This window comes from Ambystoma mexicanum, chromosome 6q, assembly GCF_040938575.1.
Source record: "Ambystoma mexicanum isolate Mex_15411 chromosome 6q, UKY_AmexF1_1, whole genome shotgun sequence".
In the NCBI taxonomy this organism is placed as follows: domain Eukaryota; kingdom Metazoa; phylum Chordata; class Amphibia; order Caudata; family Ambystomatidae; genus Ambystoma; species Ambystoma mexicanum.
The window spans coordinates 939,842,556-939,862,182 of NC_090937.1; the positions used below are offsets into that span (position 1 = coordinate 939,842,556).

Consider the following 19,627-nt stretch of genomic DNA (forward strand, 5'->3'; position numbering starts at 1 on the left):
CAGGTCCGAGTCAGAATAGGAGATGAATGGAAAACCTCCTTCCGTACTAAGTACGGCTTGTTTGAATATCAAGTCATACCCTTTGGGTTATGCAACGCTCCGGCGGCATTCCAATATTTCATGAATGACGTCTTAAGGCAGTTAATTGATGTGTGCGCCTTAGTGTACATAGACGACATTTTAGTATACTCAGCCTCGAAACAAGATCATGTCAAGCTCTGTCAACATCGCTTGTTTGCAAAGCTTGAAAAATGCTTTTTTCACGTCACCGAAGTAGAGTTTCTTGGTTTTATCCTTACTCCAGGAGGCATCAGAATGGACGTGCACAAGGTAAATGCCATTCTGAAATGGCCTTCACCGACGTCTCTGAAAGGGGTACAAAGCATGCTGGGCTTTGCAAACTTCTAATGCCGGTTCATCCCAGACTTCTCTGAGGTTGTGCACCCAATCACAGTACTATTACGAAAAAACAATAAAAAGTTTTCCTGGACCGAAGAAGCAGAAGAAGCCTTTCAGGAACATAAACGAAGATTTACCTCTGCTCCAATCCTGCGAGATCCTCGTCCAGACCTCCCTTATGTCGTTAAAACTGATGCATCTAGTCCCGCAATGGGGGCTGTCCTTTCACAGAGAGACCCGGAAACCGGCCAGCTATATCCTGTGGCCTTCTGGTCGAAACAGTTCTCACCTCCAGAGATTAATTATGCCATCACGGACAAGGAACTCCTGGCTATCAAATCCGCCTTTAAAGCCTGGAGGCCCTACCTTCTGGGGGCCAGACACACCATTACAATCATCACAGACCACCAAAACCTGCAATATCTCAAAACAGCTAAGGCCCTGTCCTCACGCCAATTACGGTGGGCCCTTTTCTTCGCCGAATATGATTATGTAATCACATTTCAACCAGGAGTCAGACACGGAAAGGCGGATGCCTTATCTCGCATGGGCATAGATAAAAAGGTATATACAACTCCAGACCCAGTACCTGTTATACCTGAAGACAAACTCTTGGGTATCACGACAGCCTTAACACAAGCAGAACTACGAAAAGAAATCCAACGGACAATGAATCCTGATGCCTTCCTCGCATGGTAAACTCAAGGAGAACAATATACCATCAAGGACCATCTACCCTTTTTTAGGGATCGCCTATATGTACCCAAGAAGGAATTACAACAGCATATTATTTCAAACTATCACGATTCACTGATCGAAGGGCATCCTGGGATCACCAAAACCCTAGCTAAGGTGAGAGAGAACTTTGGTGGCCTACCTGGCGTAAGGACATCATTCAGTATATTCAGTCCTACGGTGTCTGTGCACAAAATAAATCACAGAAACAAAAACATCTGGTCTCCTACAACCATTGGACATTCCTACAGTTCCATGGCACACTCTTTCCCTTGGCTTCATCACTGATCTACCTCCAAGCCAAGGGTTTAACACCATCCTTGTAGTTAGTTGTGGACTTATTCTCGAAGATGCCCCATGTTATTCCTCTCAAAGGCCTCCCAGACGCAGCCACTTTAGCAAAAGTGTTCCTGGAGGGCGTGGTTAAGCTATATGGGTTCCCTTCGGTTCTGGTCTCTGATCGAGGCAGCCAGTTTGTTTCAAACTTCTGGAAAAAATGTTGTGCAATGGCGCAGATCGATGTTCGGCTATCTACCAGTCACCATCCCCAAACGGACGGCCAAACCGAGAGAACCAATCAGACACTCGAGCAATATTTAAGGTGCATGCTGCACCACTAACAAAGGAATTGGAAAGACCTACTATGGATAGCCGAATATGCATATAACAATTCTTTGCATTCAAGCACGGGACAAACGCCCTTCTATACCCTTTATGGCAGACATCCATGTACATCTGAACTAGACCTTCCAGCCAGCTTGGAAATGCAAGCGGTAAAGACTCTACACACAACCATTACTCAGACATTCAAAAGGGCAAAGGAACACCTTATTCATGCCAAAGAAAAACAAAAGAGGTTTGCCGACCAACACTGGAAAAAGGCCCCTGATTATCAAGTAGGAGACCAAGTTTGGTTAGCCGCTAAATTTGTTCCCATCAAGGGAACCCGGACCTTTCATCCCAGATTCTTAGGACCCTATAACATTGAGGCAATTATCAACTAGTAGCCGTGAAACTGGATTCACCACCTAATCTACAAATCCACCCGGTATTTCATGTGTCCCTCCTGAAACCAATGCAACCCGGCACACGGATTGGGACACCACCTAAGCCCATACTTGTTGACGGTGAACCAGAATTCGAAGTCAAAGATATCTTGGACTCTAAATACTCTAGGACCAAGCTATATTATCTCGTCGATTGGAAAGGATTTGGACCACAAGATAGATCCTGGGAGTCCAGTGAGAATATCCACACACCACGTCTAATCAGGAAATAACATCAGAACTTCCCAACCAAACCTGGGCCAGACAGAAGAAACACCATGGGAGGGGCGTTAGGGGGAGTGCTGTCACGACCCTCGCCCAAAACCCCCTCTGGCAAACCCATTGGCCAGGCGAAGTGAGGACTCGGGCCTCTAGAGCCTGGTATCCTCTTCCAAAACCCTCTTGCGGCCACTCCTGGCGCCTACGGCGCCAGGCTCATACACCATGAAAAAAGATGTGCTTGGGAACTACTTAATGTATTGTCAGCCAACATGGAGGCATCCACATAGCTTGGTTTCATTGAACCAAGCTATGCGGTCTAGTGTTTTGGGTGTGGCAGCCTAGGGATTACTTTATCTGGACTATTTTGTTGGGGCTATTTAAACCACACCTGAGCAAGACAACACGCTTCGCGTTACTTTGCAGCTTGCAACGTGACGCTCACCGTGTCCAGCTATTCCCTCGAACCTCGGAGAAGCAGAACCTGCAAGGAGACAAAAGGAACATCATTAGAAGCAGCATCTTACCTGCTGTCTTCATCTTTAGCCACTCGCAGCTACTGAGAACAGCTTCCTAGAATCTGCACGCCGCCCGGACAGAGCGACCTGAAAGAGGAAGATAGAGGCAACATTAAAGTAAGCAGTAGAGACATTTGAAAATTACGAACTGTTCAAAAGGCTTACCTGGCTGGTCGCCTCTCGGCTGGCACCACTCTGGACATTCCACTCGCTCTGAAGCACACCGCGACCTACAAGGAAGGAAAACACAGGTTAGCAAAGACAAGACTTTGCAGCGCTGCGCATATCGCTTACTTACCGCATCATAGCGCTCTTAATGCGCCATCATTTACCAGCGGGGCTCAACCAAGCCAGTTCGTCGCGCTGAAGCTCTGCAGGAAAAAGAGACATTTTAAACAAAGAAAGGCAGTAGCCGCAATTATCAGGAGTCCAGGTGGATTAGTTAACCGCTTGTGTATCTTTGGTAATATGTATATCACCAGTGTAATGGGATGCTTGTGCTCTAGGGAAAGTCAAGTTTTATCTGAAATGACCTCTTTCTCTTCGGCCTCATCAAGTACTTCTTTGATTAGGGCTCATACTTTTTCCGTCGGATTAAAGGATACTTCTCTGTAGGTTTCATCATCGTTTGGCTGACGTTTGATTTCCTCTAGGTAATCCTGCTTGTTCATGAGGACAAGAGCCCCACCCTTGTCTGCCGGTCTGAATATAACATCCGTATTGTCAAGGAGGTTCCTTAGTGTCTGCAGTTCTCTGATGGTAAAATTTCCTTGTGTGTTGGTCTTGAATTGTATTTTCTTAAAGTCGTGCAGCACTGTTTTCTCAAAGGTGGATAAGATATGGTTTTGCACTGGTGGATTGAATGTACTCTTGGGGCTGAGTTCAAGGAATCTGTGAGGTTATTTGTGTATAGTATCCTCATCTAGAGAGTCAAAGAAGACCTTTAACTTAAGCTTTCTCATAAGTCTGCTCTGCAGGTCAATTAGAAGCGAACAACGCACACTGTATTTACTAGCCTGGTGACTCTTCAGTTGTTGGGGCTTTACCCTATTGTCCCACTATGAGCCCAGAGCTTTGGCATTGATACCTAGGACATGCCACAAAGGTGTGTCATATCTTTGTAGAAACTTTAAGATAGGAGCAGCGTAACTTGGGTGCACACCACGGATTCTTTGAACCATGGTTGTGCCCCCAGACATGCTCTCCTACTTCTAGCCATATATCAGGTTTAATTTGATGATCTTATCCTGTGAGCGTTAAGATAACACTAACAGGAGCGCTGTGTGTGTCAATCAGACACTCCTCATATCGCTTTAGCATTAGATTTAGGCTCCTATGGTCGTGAATTGTAGATCAACCACTCTTTACATTTCTTCCAGCACGTAACTGGACATTTTACAGCCCACCCGTAAATCGCTCTGCCCTTTACTATCCCCTAGTGAATACTTGGACTCCAGACAGTAGTTGCCTTGGTTACGACGCTACGGTCATGCCCATACCAAGATGTATGCCGTCTTAGCTCCCGGTGCGCGGGGTAGCCATGACGACATCTTGTACATTACACAATCGAGCCACGTGCCTTGCAGCGGTCGGTTCGTGATTGTGCTTCCAGCAATTAGGTAAGTGAGACACGCTGCACATCAAATTGTCTTGGCATTTTGTTACCCGTACCCTTCACATTACTTATTAAGGGATCCTCTCTAGCTCGGTCAATGTCAGGTTTTGCATTGTCCGATCGTACGATTATATGCATAATATGATTAGAGGATTGCTCTTGAAGATCCTCCTTTGTGAGATATAAACATTTATGCTATTTTAATCACTGGACAGGGCTTACTGTCGTTAACATTTGGAGTAGGAAGTTTGGGTCACACATATATCTCCATTCCATTATCTTGTTAGAGGGGAGGGGGGTCCACTGGCTATAGACAGGATTTTCTATGCTAGCGTTTGTCACATACGTGAACTTGCCATCCACAGATCACTCTGTGACCGCAATCTGCTGGTGCCCAGGCGCAAAGGACTCCACTTGGAGGACAGGGTGAGTCTCCTTTTATCTTGCCATCACTGTAGGGACCCGGATGTAATTTTATTCGGACATTAGTACGATGTACCTCAACACTTTCATTATTTATTTATAATAGGTCAACCTCTGATCCCCATTACAGCAACACTAAGGTTAGTACTTTTTGATGACTAATTTTTATAGACACACTGAGAATTAGCCTCAACACTAATATTCACTCTCATTACCCTGTAGGGCCACCTCAAGGGAACCTGTTGAAATAGGAACATTGAAGCTCTAACCCTGAAGATGGATCATAGATCCAAAACACATTGGTTATAATAACATCTAGAAAGAGTAATTTGGGTATATGAGCTAAGATTACAGACTGATTTTGTGAATATTTGTAAACACCCAAGTCTGTAACTGTACTTCTTGTTATTTGTGAATTTGTATGTACTTTATACCCAACTAAGTCAGTTGTGGTCTTATGGTATACATGTGCAACAAATACATGTGAATCTTATGTTGAAAAATATGATTGTGAATCTTATTTGATTATGAATAAACAACAGTGTGTGTACATTTTACTTTGAACAGTAATATAACTCTAGTGAAGATACATGGTTTCTCTATATGTTTTATGTGTACTATCCTAGTTATTGATAGGTAAATTGTATGAAATAATTAACTCTATGTGCCCCCCAGCTTCGGTGAGGTTTAAGAACTGGAATCAGTTAACAACCATTGGGACTATTGTTTCCCTAAGAGTGCATCTGGGCCCACTATGTAGCAATACATGGTTCTGGTTTTAAAATGCAAATCAAAACACATGAGAGAGTGGGGAAAAAAGGGTCACACTCTCGCCAGGTAAAAAATCAAGTCCTCAAAATCCAGCAAAGTTGCTGGGGGTCTCTAAGGTGAAGGGAATTAGCACATTTTTGAGAATTCTCCCTAACGCTCGTGCCCCCCCCCAGACTAAGGGAAAGGAGGATTTAATCTCCACCCCTGGATGAATCTCCTTACTCCAGTCAGTTATACATTCTGTAGAGACCATCAGCCCTTTGGTAATAACACCCTGACCTGTGTTTAATGGTAAAAATAAAACCCTATAGGGTGATAAACAATCTTAACAATTTAGGATTTTCCCCCTTCATCTGCATTAACCATCTCAAGGGTAGGTGGTCTGTCTGAATCACAAAAGTAGATCCATACAAGTATGGTCTAAACTTTTTCAGAGACCACACAATGGCAAAACACTCACGTTCTATGGTTGCCCGCCATGTCTCAGGTACCTTCAGCTTTCTGCTGATGAAGCAGATGGGGTTTCCCAACCTTTCTCATCCAGCTGACTCAGAACTGCACCTATACCTGTATTGGAAGCATCTGTCTGCACAATGAAGACTGGAGCTTGACAAAGGGCTTTCTTAAGTCCTTCAAATGCCTTAGAACACTCCTCATTCCACCTGACTTTCTTGGGGATTTTGGGTGAGGAGACCACATTTAAGGGAGAAGCTATGGACCAAAAGTTTTCTATGAAGTTCCTATAATAACCAGTGAGACCTAAAAAGGCTCTCACTTGGGTTTTAGTAGTGGGGTGGCCCATTCTTGTACAGCTAGTACTTTGCTATGCAATGGCCTTATTTCACCTCCTCCTACCTCATGTCCAAGGTATACCACTTTGCGCTGACCAATTTGACATTTACTTGCCTTTATGGTCAGATGGGCCTGCTCAAGAGCCTGCAATACATATCCTAAGTGGTCAATATGTTCTTTTGAAGTAGGGCTGAAAACTGCAATGTCATCCAAGTATGCCAGGCAGAAGTCCTCCATCCCATTCAGAACTTGATTAACCATCCTTTGGAATGTAGCAGGTGCATTCTTTCATCCAAAAGGCATTACCTTATACTGGTAGAGGCCTGCTGGGGTCGAAAATGCAGTTTTCTCCTTGGCATGGTCTGTCAGGGCTATTTGCCAATAGCCTGAGGTTAGGTCAAATGTACTGAGGTACTTGGCTGAACCAAGTTTGTCCATCAGTTCATCTGTCCTAGGTAAAAGATGGGCATGCGTCTTTGTGACTGCATTTAGAGTCTATAGTCCACACAGAATCTCAACTCCTTGGATCCTGCCTTTGGCACTAGTACAACTGGACTAGACCATGGACTTGTGATCAAGCATCTTATTGGCCTCTTCCTTTATGTGGGTTCTTACATGGTCTGACATCCTGTAACCTCTGCCTTTAGCAGGTAAACAGTCACCAGTGAGAATATCATGCTGGCCCCAAGGGGTCAAGACTGGGGATAGTGAAAACAGAGGGGCAAAATGATTTAACAGAGATGTGCACTCCTCCTGTTGTTCCATTGTCAGATTAGAGGAGAGGTTAACTCCTTCTATCTTCCCATCTAAAGGTTGTCCCCTGAAGAGGTCAGTTAGGGGTTCACTCCCCTCCTCCTCTTGAGCAGAGGCTAGAATCAAAGCTCCCACTTCTGGTCTAGAGACATATGCTTTTAGACGGTTGGTTTGAAAGACCCTGGCGGCCTCCTTAGGATTGCCTAAGTCCACCTAATAATTGACCTCTCCAAGTTTTCCTACAACCTTGAAGGGTCCAATCCATTTGTCCTATAAGGCCCTCTGCCTCGTAAGTACCATAACTAGAACTCCTGGTCTTGAGTAAACTCAACCATGTTGGCCTTCTGGTCATGCCAATGCTTTCCCAGAGCCTGACCTGCTCTCAAGTTATCATATGCGTCTGTCATCATGTGTGTCATTCTCCTCCAGAGACCTAGCACATAGTCAATGACTCTCACTGGCTTGGGGGAAGGAGCACTCTCCAACCCTTCCTTAATTAGGGCCAAGGGGCCTCTAACTGGATGACATAGAGGAGCTCTAAGGGACTAAATCCAACTCCCTCCCGAGGGACTTCTTTATAAGCAAAGAGAAGGCATGGCAGTAGAATGTCCCACTTTCTTCTAAGGGTTTCCTCTAAAGCTGTCATGATCTCTGCTTCCAAAAGATCAGGACTTGCCCGACTCCCTTGGAAGCAGACCCATAACCCCGGTTCCGAGTGCCAGCCAGTCCCAATTGGGACCTTTTGGACCCTGTCCTGGCGCCAGTGGCACCAGGCTCATAAAGATGCCCAGTCCCAGCGCTGGAAGCGCCGGGCTCATAATGCTTGGGTGGACTTACCTGCAGCAGACCATGCTGCTTACTTACCTGCCAGTTGAACCCCTGATCCTCTTCTGTTTGGGACTACTTTTCCTGTTGGGTGGGGCAGGAGCCACTCCCTAGGTTCAGAACACTGGAACTCTTCTGGAAATCAGAAACTCTTTTCTTACCTAGGCGTGGCTGTGGAAGGAGACACCTAAGCACTACAGGAGGCTATTTAAACCACACCCGATGGATGAATCTTGCTTTGCGTTATTCTGCATTCTCTGCAGCAGAACGCTCATTGTGTCTTCTGCTTCTGATCCTGAGCCTAAGGGAACAAAGGCTTACCATCCTGGAATCCAGTCTTCAGCAGCACCTGTAAAGACAAAGAAAGAACAGGTTAGCACTACGGTCTTCAGTGGCAGCGCATCTATTACCTGGTCCATCGGCTGTCACCAACGCCTCGCGCTGCATTCCGGCATCTGAAAGACAAAGGCTTACCTACTCTTCGCATGCTCCGGAGGTCTTCGCACTGCATTCCGGCATCTGAAAGACAAAAGCTTACCAGCTCTTCGCACGCTCCGGAGGCCTTCGGCGCTGCATCCCGCATCTGAAAGACAAAAGAAGGTGCGTTTAAAGACATTGGGCAACTTTATTACTCACGTGCCATTACTCCTTCCCACGCCGAATCCAGTGGGTATTCCAGCACCCTTCAGCTTCTCTAAAGCTCCGAACTTGTACCTGCAAGATAAAAGGGACAGTTAGTGCGCATCGTGAAGCGTGCTTCCAGGCGCTTCTATTCCTCACGCGGGTTCGATCCTCAACTCTCATCAGCCCGCCATCCGCCATCGCCGGAACCCTACAAAACAAGAGATATCATTACAAAAGACTTTTAAGACATTTGAAGTGCCCAGAACTTACCGTTCGTGCAGTTAACGACGGACAGCAGTCCTCTGAGGTCAAGAGGCCTGCACCCTTATCCAGTGAAGAAACTGGTTACGGCACCCTGCCCCGAGGCAGATGGAGAGCTCGGCGTTCACTTACCTAAGGTGAGGGCGTTAACCTTTGGGGTTCTACAGGAGAAGAGAAAGGGAAGAGGAGAGAGGCACCCAATAACCCCAGTTCATTAATCCCATATTTTCTATCTGCAGACATCTTACTCTTCGAGTCAGACATACAGTGCACAGAGGTCCAGCCCAAAGAGCCAACCGTGTGTTACACATCACCTTTGAAGATACGGCATTCACCCAGTCAAGACCGGCGCCTCTGCGGGAATCAGGTGTGCGTTACAGAACGCAAAGCCTACCGCAAAACTCCCACCCAGGCGCTATGGAAACCTCAGATACCGACCAGCTAGCCCAGTTACTTGGGGAACTAAGAGCAGAAGTGCATGCAGCCCGTCAGGAAACGAATGCTCTAAGAAGGGAACTGATTATTTCCAAGGAGCGAACAGACGATCTCGCTAGACAATTGCTACAGTCACAAGCCGGACAAACTCCGTTACCCGCATCAGGGGCAAATCTTCCTTCAACATCCTCTACGAACCCAGTGCAGATCAACCTACCTGGGAATGTACCTCTGGCTCCGCCCGAACGATTTTCTGGTGACCCAAAGAGGTTTGCAGTATTTATTAATCAGTGCCGGTTGCACTTCTTATGCCGGCCAGCAGCCTTTCCAACTGATCAAGCTAAGGTAGCTTTTGTGCTTTCGTACCTTAGTGGCAATGCAGCAGACTGGTCGATCCCTCTAGTTAATCAAGATGATCCGGTTCTCCATGATTTTCAAGCTTTTCAGCTCAGTATGGAAAAACTGTTTGCAAGACATTCACAGGGGCAGGCCTTGGACAATGAGCTCCTTTCATTGCGACAGGGTAATCAAGACCTTTTGGCTTATATTGCGTCTTTCAACAGACTGATAGTGGAAACTCGATGGCCTGAGGACAAAAGGATTACGCTGTTTTATAGAGGTCTACGTGGAGAGCTCAAAGATGTGTTAGCCCAAGTAGTGAATCCCCCGCAAGACTGTTCGGACTATATTGACTTAGTCGTTCAAATTGACCACAGACTGCAGAACAGGAAGGCCGATCGTTCCAAGTTTGATGCTCGAGTATTTTCCAAACCACCAACTGCTACCAAAGGAGTAGACTCCGGGGAACCCATGCAAATAGGGGGCCTGAAAGGACCACTAACACAAAAGGAGCGGGAAAGGAGAAAACAGCTGCAATTATGCCTCTATTGCGGAAACTCGGGGCACTTTCTTCGAGACTGTCCGGTGAAACCAGCCAAGAAGGCAGTAGGAGCTGCAGTTACCAGGGTCACAAACTCTGAGCAGGGAAACGACCTCGCCCGACAAGAATAGAGGTCCTCTTGCCGAGCGTTAAAACCAGTTCCGTGACCTCGCATTTCGTGATACCTATGGTCCTCATTAGCCCTGAACATCCAGATCGATTACATGCGATTGAAGCTTACGTCGACAGCGGTGCCATCGGCAATTATGTGGATCATGAAATGGTTTTGAGGATGAATCTGACTCTTTGTCCAAAGGCTGTAAAGGACGCCATTACTACGGTGGATGGTACGGAGATAGCCTCCGGACCAGTAACGCATACCACCCAAGAAGTGACGCTAGTAAGTCAAGATGGACACCATGAGAAGATCGTGTTCGATGTGATCAAGGCCCCCCAGTTCCAGATTATTCTAGGAATTCCTTGGTTAGAGAAGCACAATCCTCAGATCGATTGGCGAGCAAGAACGGTTCAGTTTCCAGAATGTGTCTCTACTTGTCACCCTCGACCTGGTGTTGCACTGGCAGCAATTTCCTCGGAGGCTCCTCGGTTACCTCCTGAATACCTAGAATTCCAAGATGTTTTCCGGAAGGATCAGGCTAACTCTCTACCTCCTCATAGGTCTTATGACTGCCAGATAGACCTGATACCTGGATCTACTCCTCCTTGTAGTAGAATTTATGCCCTCACCGAGCCTGAGAATCTTCACCTCCGACAATACCTGGATCAATACCTAGCGAATGGGTTTATTCGTCCTTCCAAGTCCCCTGCTTCCTCAGCTTTGTTCTTCGTTCCAAAAAAAGAAGGGGACCTTAGAACTTGTATAGATTATCGCGCCCTGAACCAGATCACCGTTAAGAATAGATATCCGTTACCTTTGATCCCTGAACTCCTGGACCAAGTCAGAAAAGCATGCATATATACAAAGCTGGATCTTAGAGGAGCCTACCACTTGGTACGAGTAAAAAAGGGCGATGAATGGAAGACGGCCTTCCGCACCAAGTATGGGCTATTTGAATATCAGGTCATGCCCTTCGGACTTTGCAATGCCCCGGCCGCCTTTCAATATTTTATGAACGATGTCCTCAGAGAGCTCATAGATGTGTGTGTTGTTGTTTACATTGACAACATCCTCGTTTATTCTTCATCGGAAACTGAACATCGGAAACACGTGAAAATGGTTCTCGAGAGATTGCGTCAACACAAACTTTTCGCTAAGTTGGAAAAATGTGTTTTCAACGTGACTGAAGTTGAATTCTTGGGATTCATATTATCACCTAGCGGAGTGCGTATGGATTCAAAGAAGGTTGATCCAATTCTCAAATGGCCATCGCCATCCTCCGTAAAAGGTGTTCAAAGCATATTAGGCTTCGCTAACTTTTACCGCAGGTTTATCCCCGAATTCTCTCGAATAGTCCAGCCCATCACCGCCTTGTTAAAGAAAAACAAGCGTTTTGAATGGTCTACCGAGGCGGAACAAGCTTTCCAGAATTTGAAGACTAGATTTATCTCTGCACCGATCTTAAAACATCCTCGGCCAGAACTCCCCTACATCGTTGAAACTGATGCTTCGAGCTTTGCCATGGGGGCAGTTCTATCACAAAAGGACCCAGTAACCAATCAGTTGCATCCCGTGGCATTTTGGTCCCGCGAATTCTCGCCTCCTGAAATCAATTACACTATTACTGATAAGGAACCTCTAGCTATCAAGTCCGCCTTTAAGGCTTGGCGGCATTATCTTCTGGGGGCCCGACACACCGTTACTGTGATTACAGATCACCGAAACCTGCAATATTTGAAAACCGCAAAAGCTCAATCCTCTAGGCAACTCCGTTGGGCACTATTCTTTGCCGAGTTTGACTTCATAATTACCTATCGACCTGGTACAAAAAACGGTAAAGCTGATGCCCTTTCTCGGATGGGAGTGGAAGAACATTTGATCAATCCTAAACCTGTACCTATCATTCCCGAACAAAGAATTCTAGGTGTAATCGCCACACAATCCATAGAGGAAGTTAAGGATAAAGCCAGGCTACTGGTAACTCCAGCAGACATACAGAATTGGCATCTGCAGGGAAAGGACTTTACGGTGAAGGACAACCTATTATATTTCCAAGAACGGTTATACCTGCCCAGCACAGATTTACAGAAAAAGGTAATCTCTTGTTATCACGATTCTTTAATGGAAGGACATCCCGGTATGACCAAGACCTCGGAAAAGATCAAGCGCTACTTCTGGTGGCCGTCTTGGAAAAAAGATATCAGAGACTTTATAATGTCCTGTGGAGTATGCGCCCAAAACAAGAGTCAAAAGGAAAAACCAGCCGGCCTCTTACGCCCTATTGACATCCCGCCTCGCCCTTGGCATACGCTTTCTATGGACTTCATCACCGATCTACCTCCATGCTCCGGATACAATACGATCCTAGTAATCGTGGACCTATTCTCCAAGATGGCGCATTTCATTCCACTCAAAGGCTTACCAACAGCAGCAACTCTGGCCCGAGAATTTCTCGAAAACATCGTCCGACTGCACGGTTTTCCTTCAGTTCTAATTTCGGATCGAGGTAGTCAATTTATTTCTCATTTTTGGCGAAGTTGCTGTCGGTCGGCTCAAATTGATGTGAGACTTTCGACCAGCCACCACCCTCAAACCGACGGACAAACCGAGAGGACCAATCAAACTCTGGAACAGTATTTGCGCTGCATGCTACAACAAACTGAAAAAACTTGGAAAGATATCCTTTGGATAGCCGAATATGCCTACAATAACTGTGTCCACTCGGGAACTGGGAAGACCCCGTTTTTTCTTTTATACGGTAGTCACCCTCGAACCTCGGAGTTGGAACACCAGCAGTAGACCATCTGCATTCTACAATCACCCAAGCCTTTAAGGAAGCCGTTTCTCACCTTCAAAGGGCTAAAGAACAATACAAGAAAGGAGCAGACCAACATCGGAAGGAAGCCCCCCAATATCAAGTAGGAGATCAAGTCTGGTTATCCACCAAATATCTATCTCTAAAAGGACCACGCACATTCAACCCAAGATACCTTGGTCCCTATTCTATCACTACCATAGTAAATCCAGTAGCGGTCAAGTTGGACTTGCCCCCTCACATGAAGATACATCCGGTCTTCCACGTCTCTCTATTAAAACCCGTGCAACCTCAAACCCGACTAACTACATCTCCAAAACCTATTCTAGTTGATGGAGAACTCGAGTTTGAAGTCAAAAGCATCCTGGATTCCAAGATCTCCAAATCTAAACTATTTTACCTGATTGACTGGAAAGGCTATGGTCCCCAAGAAAGATCCTGGGAACCTGCAGAATATGTCCACGCGCCTCGTCTAATCAAAAGATTTAATTGAACATTTCCTAACAAGCCCAAACCCCCGGAGAAGCCCGGTTTGGGAGGGGCCTTGAGGGGGGGTGCTGTCATGATCTCTGCTTCCAAAAGATCAGGACTTGCCCGACTCCCTTGGAAGCAGACCCATAACCCCGGTTCCGAGTGCCAGCCAGTCCCAATTGGGACCTTTTGGACCCTGTCCTGGCACCAGTGGCACCAGGCTCATAAAGATGCCCAGTCCCAGCGCTGGAAGCGCCGGGCTCATAATGCTTGGGTGGACTTACCTGCAGCAGACCATGCTGCTTACTTACCTGCCAGTTGAACCCCTGATCCTCTTCTGTTTGGGACTACTTTTCTTGTTGGGTGGGGCAGGAGCCACTCCCTAGGTTTAGAACACTGGAACTCTTCTGGAAAGCAGGAACTCTTTTCTTACCTAGGCGTGGCTGTGGAAGGAGATACCTAAGCACTACAGGAGGCTATTTAAACCACACCCGATGGATGAATCTTGCTTTGCGTTATTCTGCATTCTCTGCAGCAGAACGCTCATCGTGTCTTCTGCTTCTGATCCTGAGCCTAAGGGAACAAAGGCTTACCATCCTGGAATCCAGTCTTCAGCAGCACCTGTAAAGACAAAGAAAGAACAGGTTAGCACTACGGTCTTCAGTGGCAGCGCATCTCTTACCTGGTCCATCGGCTGTCACCAACGCCTCGCGCTGCATTCCGGCATCTGAAAGACAAAGGCTTACCTACTCTTCGCATGCTCCGGAGGTCTTCGCACTGCATTCCGGCATCTGAAAGACAAAAGCTTACCAGCTCTTCGCACGCTCCGGAGGCCTTCGGCGCTGCATCCCGCATCTGAAAGACAAAAGAAGGTGCGTTTAAAGACATTGGGCAACTTTATTACTCACATGCCATTACTCCTTCCCACGCCGAATCCAGTGGCTATTCCAGCACCCTTCAGCTTCTCTAAAGCTCCGAACTTGTACCTGCAAGATAAAAGGGACAGTTAGTGCGCATCGTGAAGCGTGCTTCCAGGCGCTTCTATTCCTCACGCGGGTTCGATCTTCAACTCTCATCAGCCCGCCATCCGCCATCGCCGGAACCCTGCAAAACAAGAGATATCATTACAAAAGACTTTTAAGACATTTGAAGTGCCCAGAACTTACCGTTCGTGCAGTTAACGACGGACAGCAGTCCTCTGAGGTCAAGAGGCCAGCACCCTTATCCAGTGAAGAAACTGGTTACGGCACCCTGCCCCGAGGCAGATGGAGAGCTCGGCGTTCACTTACCTAAGGTGAGGGCGTTAACCTTTGGGGTTCTACAGGAGAAGAGAAAGGGAAGAGGAGAGAGGCACCCAATAACCCCAGTTCATTAATCCCATATTTTCTATCTGCAGACATCTTACTCTTCGAGTCAGACATACAGTGCACAGAGGTCCAGCCCAAAGAGCCAACCGTGTGTTACACATCACCTTTGAAGATACGGTATTCACCCAATCAAGACCGGCGCCTCTGCGGGAATCAGGTGAGCGTTACACTTCTCCTCACCTCACCACCTCCTCCCTTTTTGGTGCTTTTAGGTGCTTTTTTTTTAGGTGCTTTTGTAACGCTCACCTGATTCCCGCAGAGGCGCCGGTCTTGACTGGGTGAATGCCGTATCTTCAAAGGTGATGTGTAACACACGGTTGGCTCTTTGGGCTGGACCTCTGTGCACTGTATGTCTGACTCGAAGAGTAAGATGTCTGCAGATAGAAAATATGGGATTAATGAACTGGGGTTATTGGGTGCCTCTCTCCTCTTCCCTTTCTCTTCTCCTGTAGAACCCCAAAGGTTAACGCCCTCACCTTAGGTAAGTGAACGCAGAGCTCTCCATCTGCCTCGGGGCAGGGTGCCGTAACCAGTTTCTTCACTGGATAAGGGTGCAGGCCTCTTGACCTCAGAGGACTGCTGTCCGTCGTTAACTGCACGAACGGTAAGTTCTGGGCACTTCAAATGTCTTAAAAGTCTTTTGTAATGATATCTCTTGTTTTGCAGGGTTCCGGCGATGGCGGATGGCGGGCTGATGAGAGTTGAAGATCGAACCCGCGTGAGGAATAGAAGCGCCTGGAAGCACGCTTCACGATGCGCACTAACTGTCCCTTTTATCTTGCAGGTACAAGTTCGGAGCTTTAGAGAAGCTGAAGGGTGCTGGAATAGCCACTGGATTCGGCGTGGGAAGGAGTAATGGCATGTGAGTAATAAAGTTGCCCAATGTCTTTAAACGCACCTTCTTTTGTCTTTCAGATGCAGGATGCAGCGCCGAAGGCCTCCGGAGCGTGCGAAGAGCTGGTAAGCTTTTTCCTTTCAGATGCCGGAATGCAGTGCGAAGACCTCCGGAGCATGCGAAGAGTAGGTAAGCCTTTGTCTTTCAGATGCCGGAATGCAGCGCGAGGCGTTGGTGACAGCCGATGGACCAGGTAAGAGATGCGCTGCCACTGAAGACCGTAGTGCTAACCTGTTCTTTCTTTGTCTTTACAGGTGCTGCTGAAGACTGGATTCCAGGATGGTAAGCCTTTGTTCCCTTAGGCTCAGGATCAGAAGCAGAAGACACGATGAGCGTTCTGCTGCAGAGAATGCAGAATAACGCAAAGCAAGATTCATCCATCGGGTGTGGTTTAAATAGCCTCCTGTAGTGCTTAGGTATCTCCTTCCACAGCCACGCCTAGGTAAGAAAAGAGTTCCTGCTTTCCAGAAGAGTTCCAGTGTTCTAAACCTAGGGAGTGGCTCCTGCCCCACCCAACAAGAAAAGTAGTCCCAAACAGAAGAGGATCAGGGGTTCAACTGGCAGGTAAGTAAGCAGCATGGTCTGCTGCAGGTAAGTCCACCCAAGCATTATGAGCCCGGCGCTTCCAGCGCTGGGACTGGGCATATTTATGAGCCTGGTGCCACTGGCGCCAGGACAGGGTCCAAAAGGTCCCAATTGGGACTGGCTGGCACTCGGAACCTGGGTTATGGGTCTGCTTCCAAGGGAGTTGGGTAAGTCCTGACCTTTTGGAAGCAGAGATCATGACAAGAAGAGAGTGCTGGCCCGGGCGAAGGATTATGCGGACAGGAGAGTTCCTCTCGGCGTGGGCAGCACAGTGGATTCCTGAACCCCTGATTAGCCGTGGGCCGATGCTCAGAGGGCCATTGTGTGGAGTTACTTTCAAGGTTTGTCATGTCTGGACATATGTTTAGCAGGGGTTGCGGCGACACAGCCTGTCTGCCCCAAAAATCGTTCTTTTGAATTGCGAATGTCACCAAAGATGAACCTTGATCAGCTGAGAAACTTAACATTTGCAGTGCTTTTTTTCCTTGTCTCGAGACAAAGAAGAACAGCGGGAGCTCAGTTACTTTTACCTCTAAGCACAGTGCGGATTGATGAAAATGTACATGCATTATACCAACTACATTGGACATTATAGATGTGGCCAGTGGGGTATCAAAGCATGGCGAATACCACATGTACAGCACAATATGTTACCCTAGTAGTGCCCCAATAACACACTGGAACCTGCAAATGGGCCTCAGTGGACCACATGCCAAGGTTTCTGGAAGTTGCTTATGATCTTGATCTGTGATCTATGATATGATCTGATATGATAGGTTATTTATAACGCGCTTAATACCCATGCAGCAGTGATCCCAATCATAAAAGTGAAACAGGCAAGCCCAACAGGTATAACTTATTTTCACTCTTTTGGTAGCGCAGTCTGAGGGCAGCCTATACCCCTCAGGAGAGGTGTGAGCTGATACAGTTGCAACACAAAAAACAATAGTACTGTGTTACCAAAATACCTTAGTTCTTGTCTTTCGGATCTCAGCAGAACCAGGCTTTTCAGCATCAGACCAGAAGCATGGGTGCCTTTGCGCTGGGCGGGGTCAAGTTGGAGAGCAGCAGCGATGGGCCCCAATGATGCACTTCTGTTTGGCAGTGGTGCTGATTTGCGGGTAGAAAACGCTGGGAACAGTAGGCCGTGCCAAGTGGATGGCACTGGAAGACTCAGTGACCTCTGGGCACGGACAAGGGAATACTTGCCTTTGGCGCTGTGCAGGCTCGGCTGACACAACACGGCATATGGTTACAGCAAAGATGTCAAAGCTTCAGCATTGTCATTGAGCAGAACTCTGAGATTCAGGGGTGGTGGAGCGTCGAGGTCCAGGATGATTATGATGGTGTCAATGGGGCCAGCGCTGAGCAGCTCTGCTCAGGAGGGCCATGGGCCCTTGTGGGGCCGACAGGCCAGTGGGCAGACTGCAACAGGCCTGCTCGAGCCATCCTGCTATTTAAACAAATCTCGGGCCGAGCAGGGCCTGATGGGAGAAAGGAACTGCGCTACATTCTGCTCTTCTGCTGGGCTCTGCCTGCTGGAGCTTCCCCCTACATGCGGGACAGGCAGCTCTGCAGATGCTCAGAGCTTCCGGGGGGTGTTGGGGGTTGGGGCTGGGTCAGGGCCTGCCTTCTCACCCTCACTTAGCGGGGCTTCCCAGAACTGACCCAACCCCTGCCCTCTTGCATGCAACTCATACTTAGCTGGCAGGGGAGAATCTGATCTCAAGGGCAGATCTCCCAGGGTGAGGCTTACTCATTGCACATCGGATTTGCTGACCCCTGCTATGTTCCCAAATGCAGGATACACAACTGCATTATTTCTGGTAGTGGGGGACTGCGTTTGCGCTCTCCCCCTGATTTATTGGTGAAAGAAAAGGTAAAGTGTGCACTAGGCTTGCTAGGTTGCATACTTTAAGATTGTGCTCACATTGCGTTTCATCAATTAGGTTCACCTTTGGGTGATTGCTTTTCCACATTTTATCTGTTGAATTGAATTATGCTTCTTTCATCACCATAACCACAGAAGTAATGTGTATTACAGAGATAAGCTGCCATATGTATTGGGCACACTGCACATGCAGCATCAATCATGCTTTGTACAGGACAATGCTGGCCTAAATTTGGGAACAGCCAGCATAGACATGTTGCTACAGGGGCATATTTTGGGTACAACCAGCATGACAATGTGTTACATCAGTGACAGTGCTGTCTTACACTGTGGACACATTGATCATTAAAATGTGTTGTGTTGTAAAATGTTCTTTTCTGCTGTTGGTGACATGGAATGTTCATGTTCCCCTTTAGAACTGATTGTAAACGTATGTCTTTTTGGTTACCTTTTCTGCTGTAAAATGCACCATTTCAACCCCATATTTGAAAATTTGAAAACCCTCCCTAGAACCTTGTAGCTCCCTCGCTACGCTCGGTCGCCCCCACTATTTCTGAAAAATATTAACACAGACACTGAAAGTACTCACAAGCAACTAACCTTTGATCACTGCCCATGACACCAAAAGCTATCTTTGGGACTGCATGGCTATCACTGCCTGTGATGCTATTGTGTCAAAGGTCACACAATATCACTTTTTAATATACTGCTTCGGATGAGGTTGTTGACTTTTGGCTCGCCGGCCCACTGGGTGACAAAAAGTTAATGCTTCGGCCCCACATTCAAAAAGGTTGGACAAGCCTGCTCTACACGTTCCAGAGCCCCGCAGCACAGAGCTGGGTAAATAAAGGCAGGCCCGCGAGTCGGCGGCTCGTACGGAAGGATTTTTCGACTCAGGAGACATGTGCTGTCGTGATGGGGCTAGTAACGCATTAAAAGTGCACTTTTTATCATAAATAAATAGCTAAAGTTTGCAAAAGTTTCACCACACTTTTAGCAAAGTAACAAAAAAAGTTAAAAAGACAAAGAAAACAGCCTTACCTCTGTCTCCGATGTCGAAAGAAAACGGCTACCTTGTGGAAACAAGTACAAACTCCAGCCCCAATCACATCATACTGACATCACTAACATACTGCCCAACCACTCAGGTACTGCTTAAATCACAAAATACTAACCAACACCCACAAGG

At 47.1% G+C, this 19,627-nt stretch overlaps 1 non-coding gene across 1 annotated transcript; it reads left to right on the forward strand.

Annotated features, from left to right (window-relative positions):
* Positions 1-18,243: 18,243 nt before the first annotated feature.
* On the forward strand, positions 18,244-18,405 carry LOC138517249 (U1 spliceosomal RNA). The gene has a single exon (XR_011282459.1). It is a non-coding gene; the product is annotated as a U1 spliceosomal RNA (small nuclear RNA).
* Positions 18,406-19,627: the final 1,222 nt, after the last annotated feature.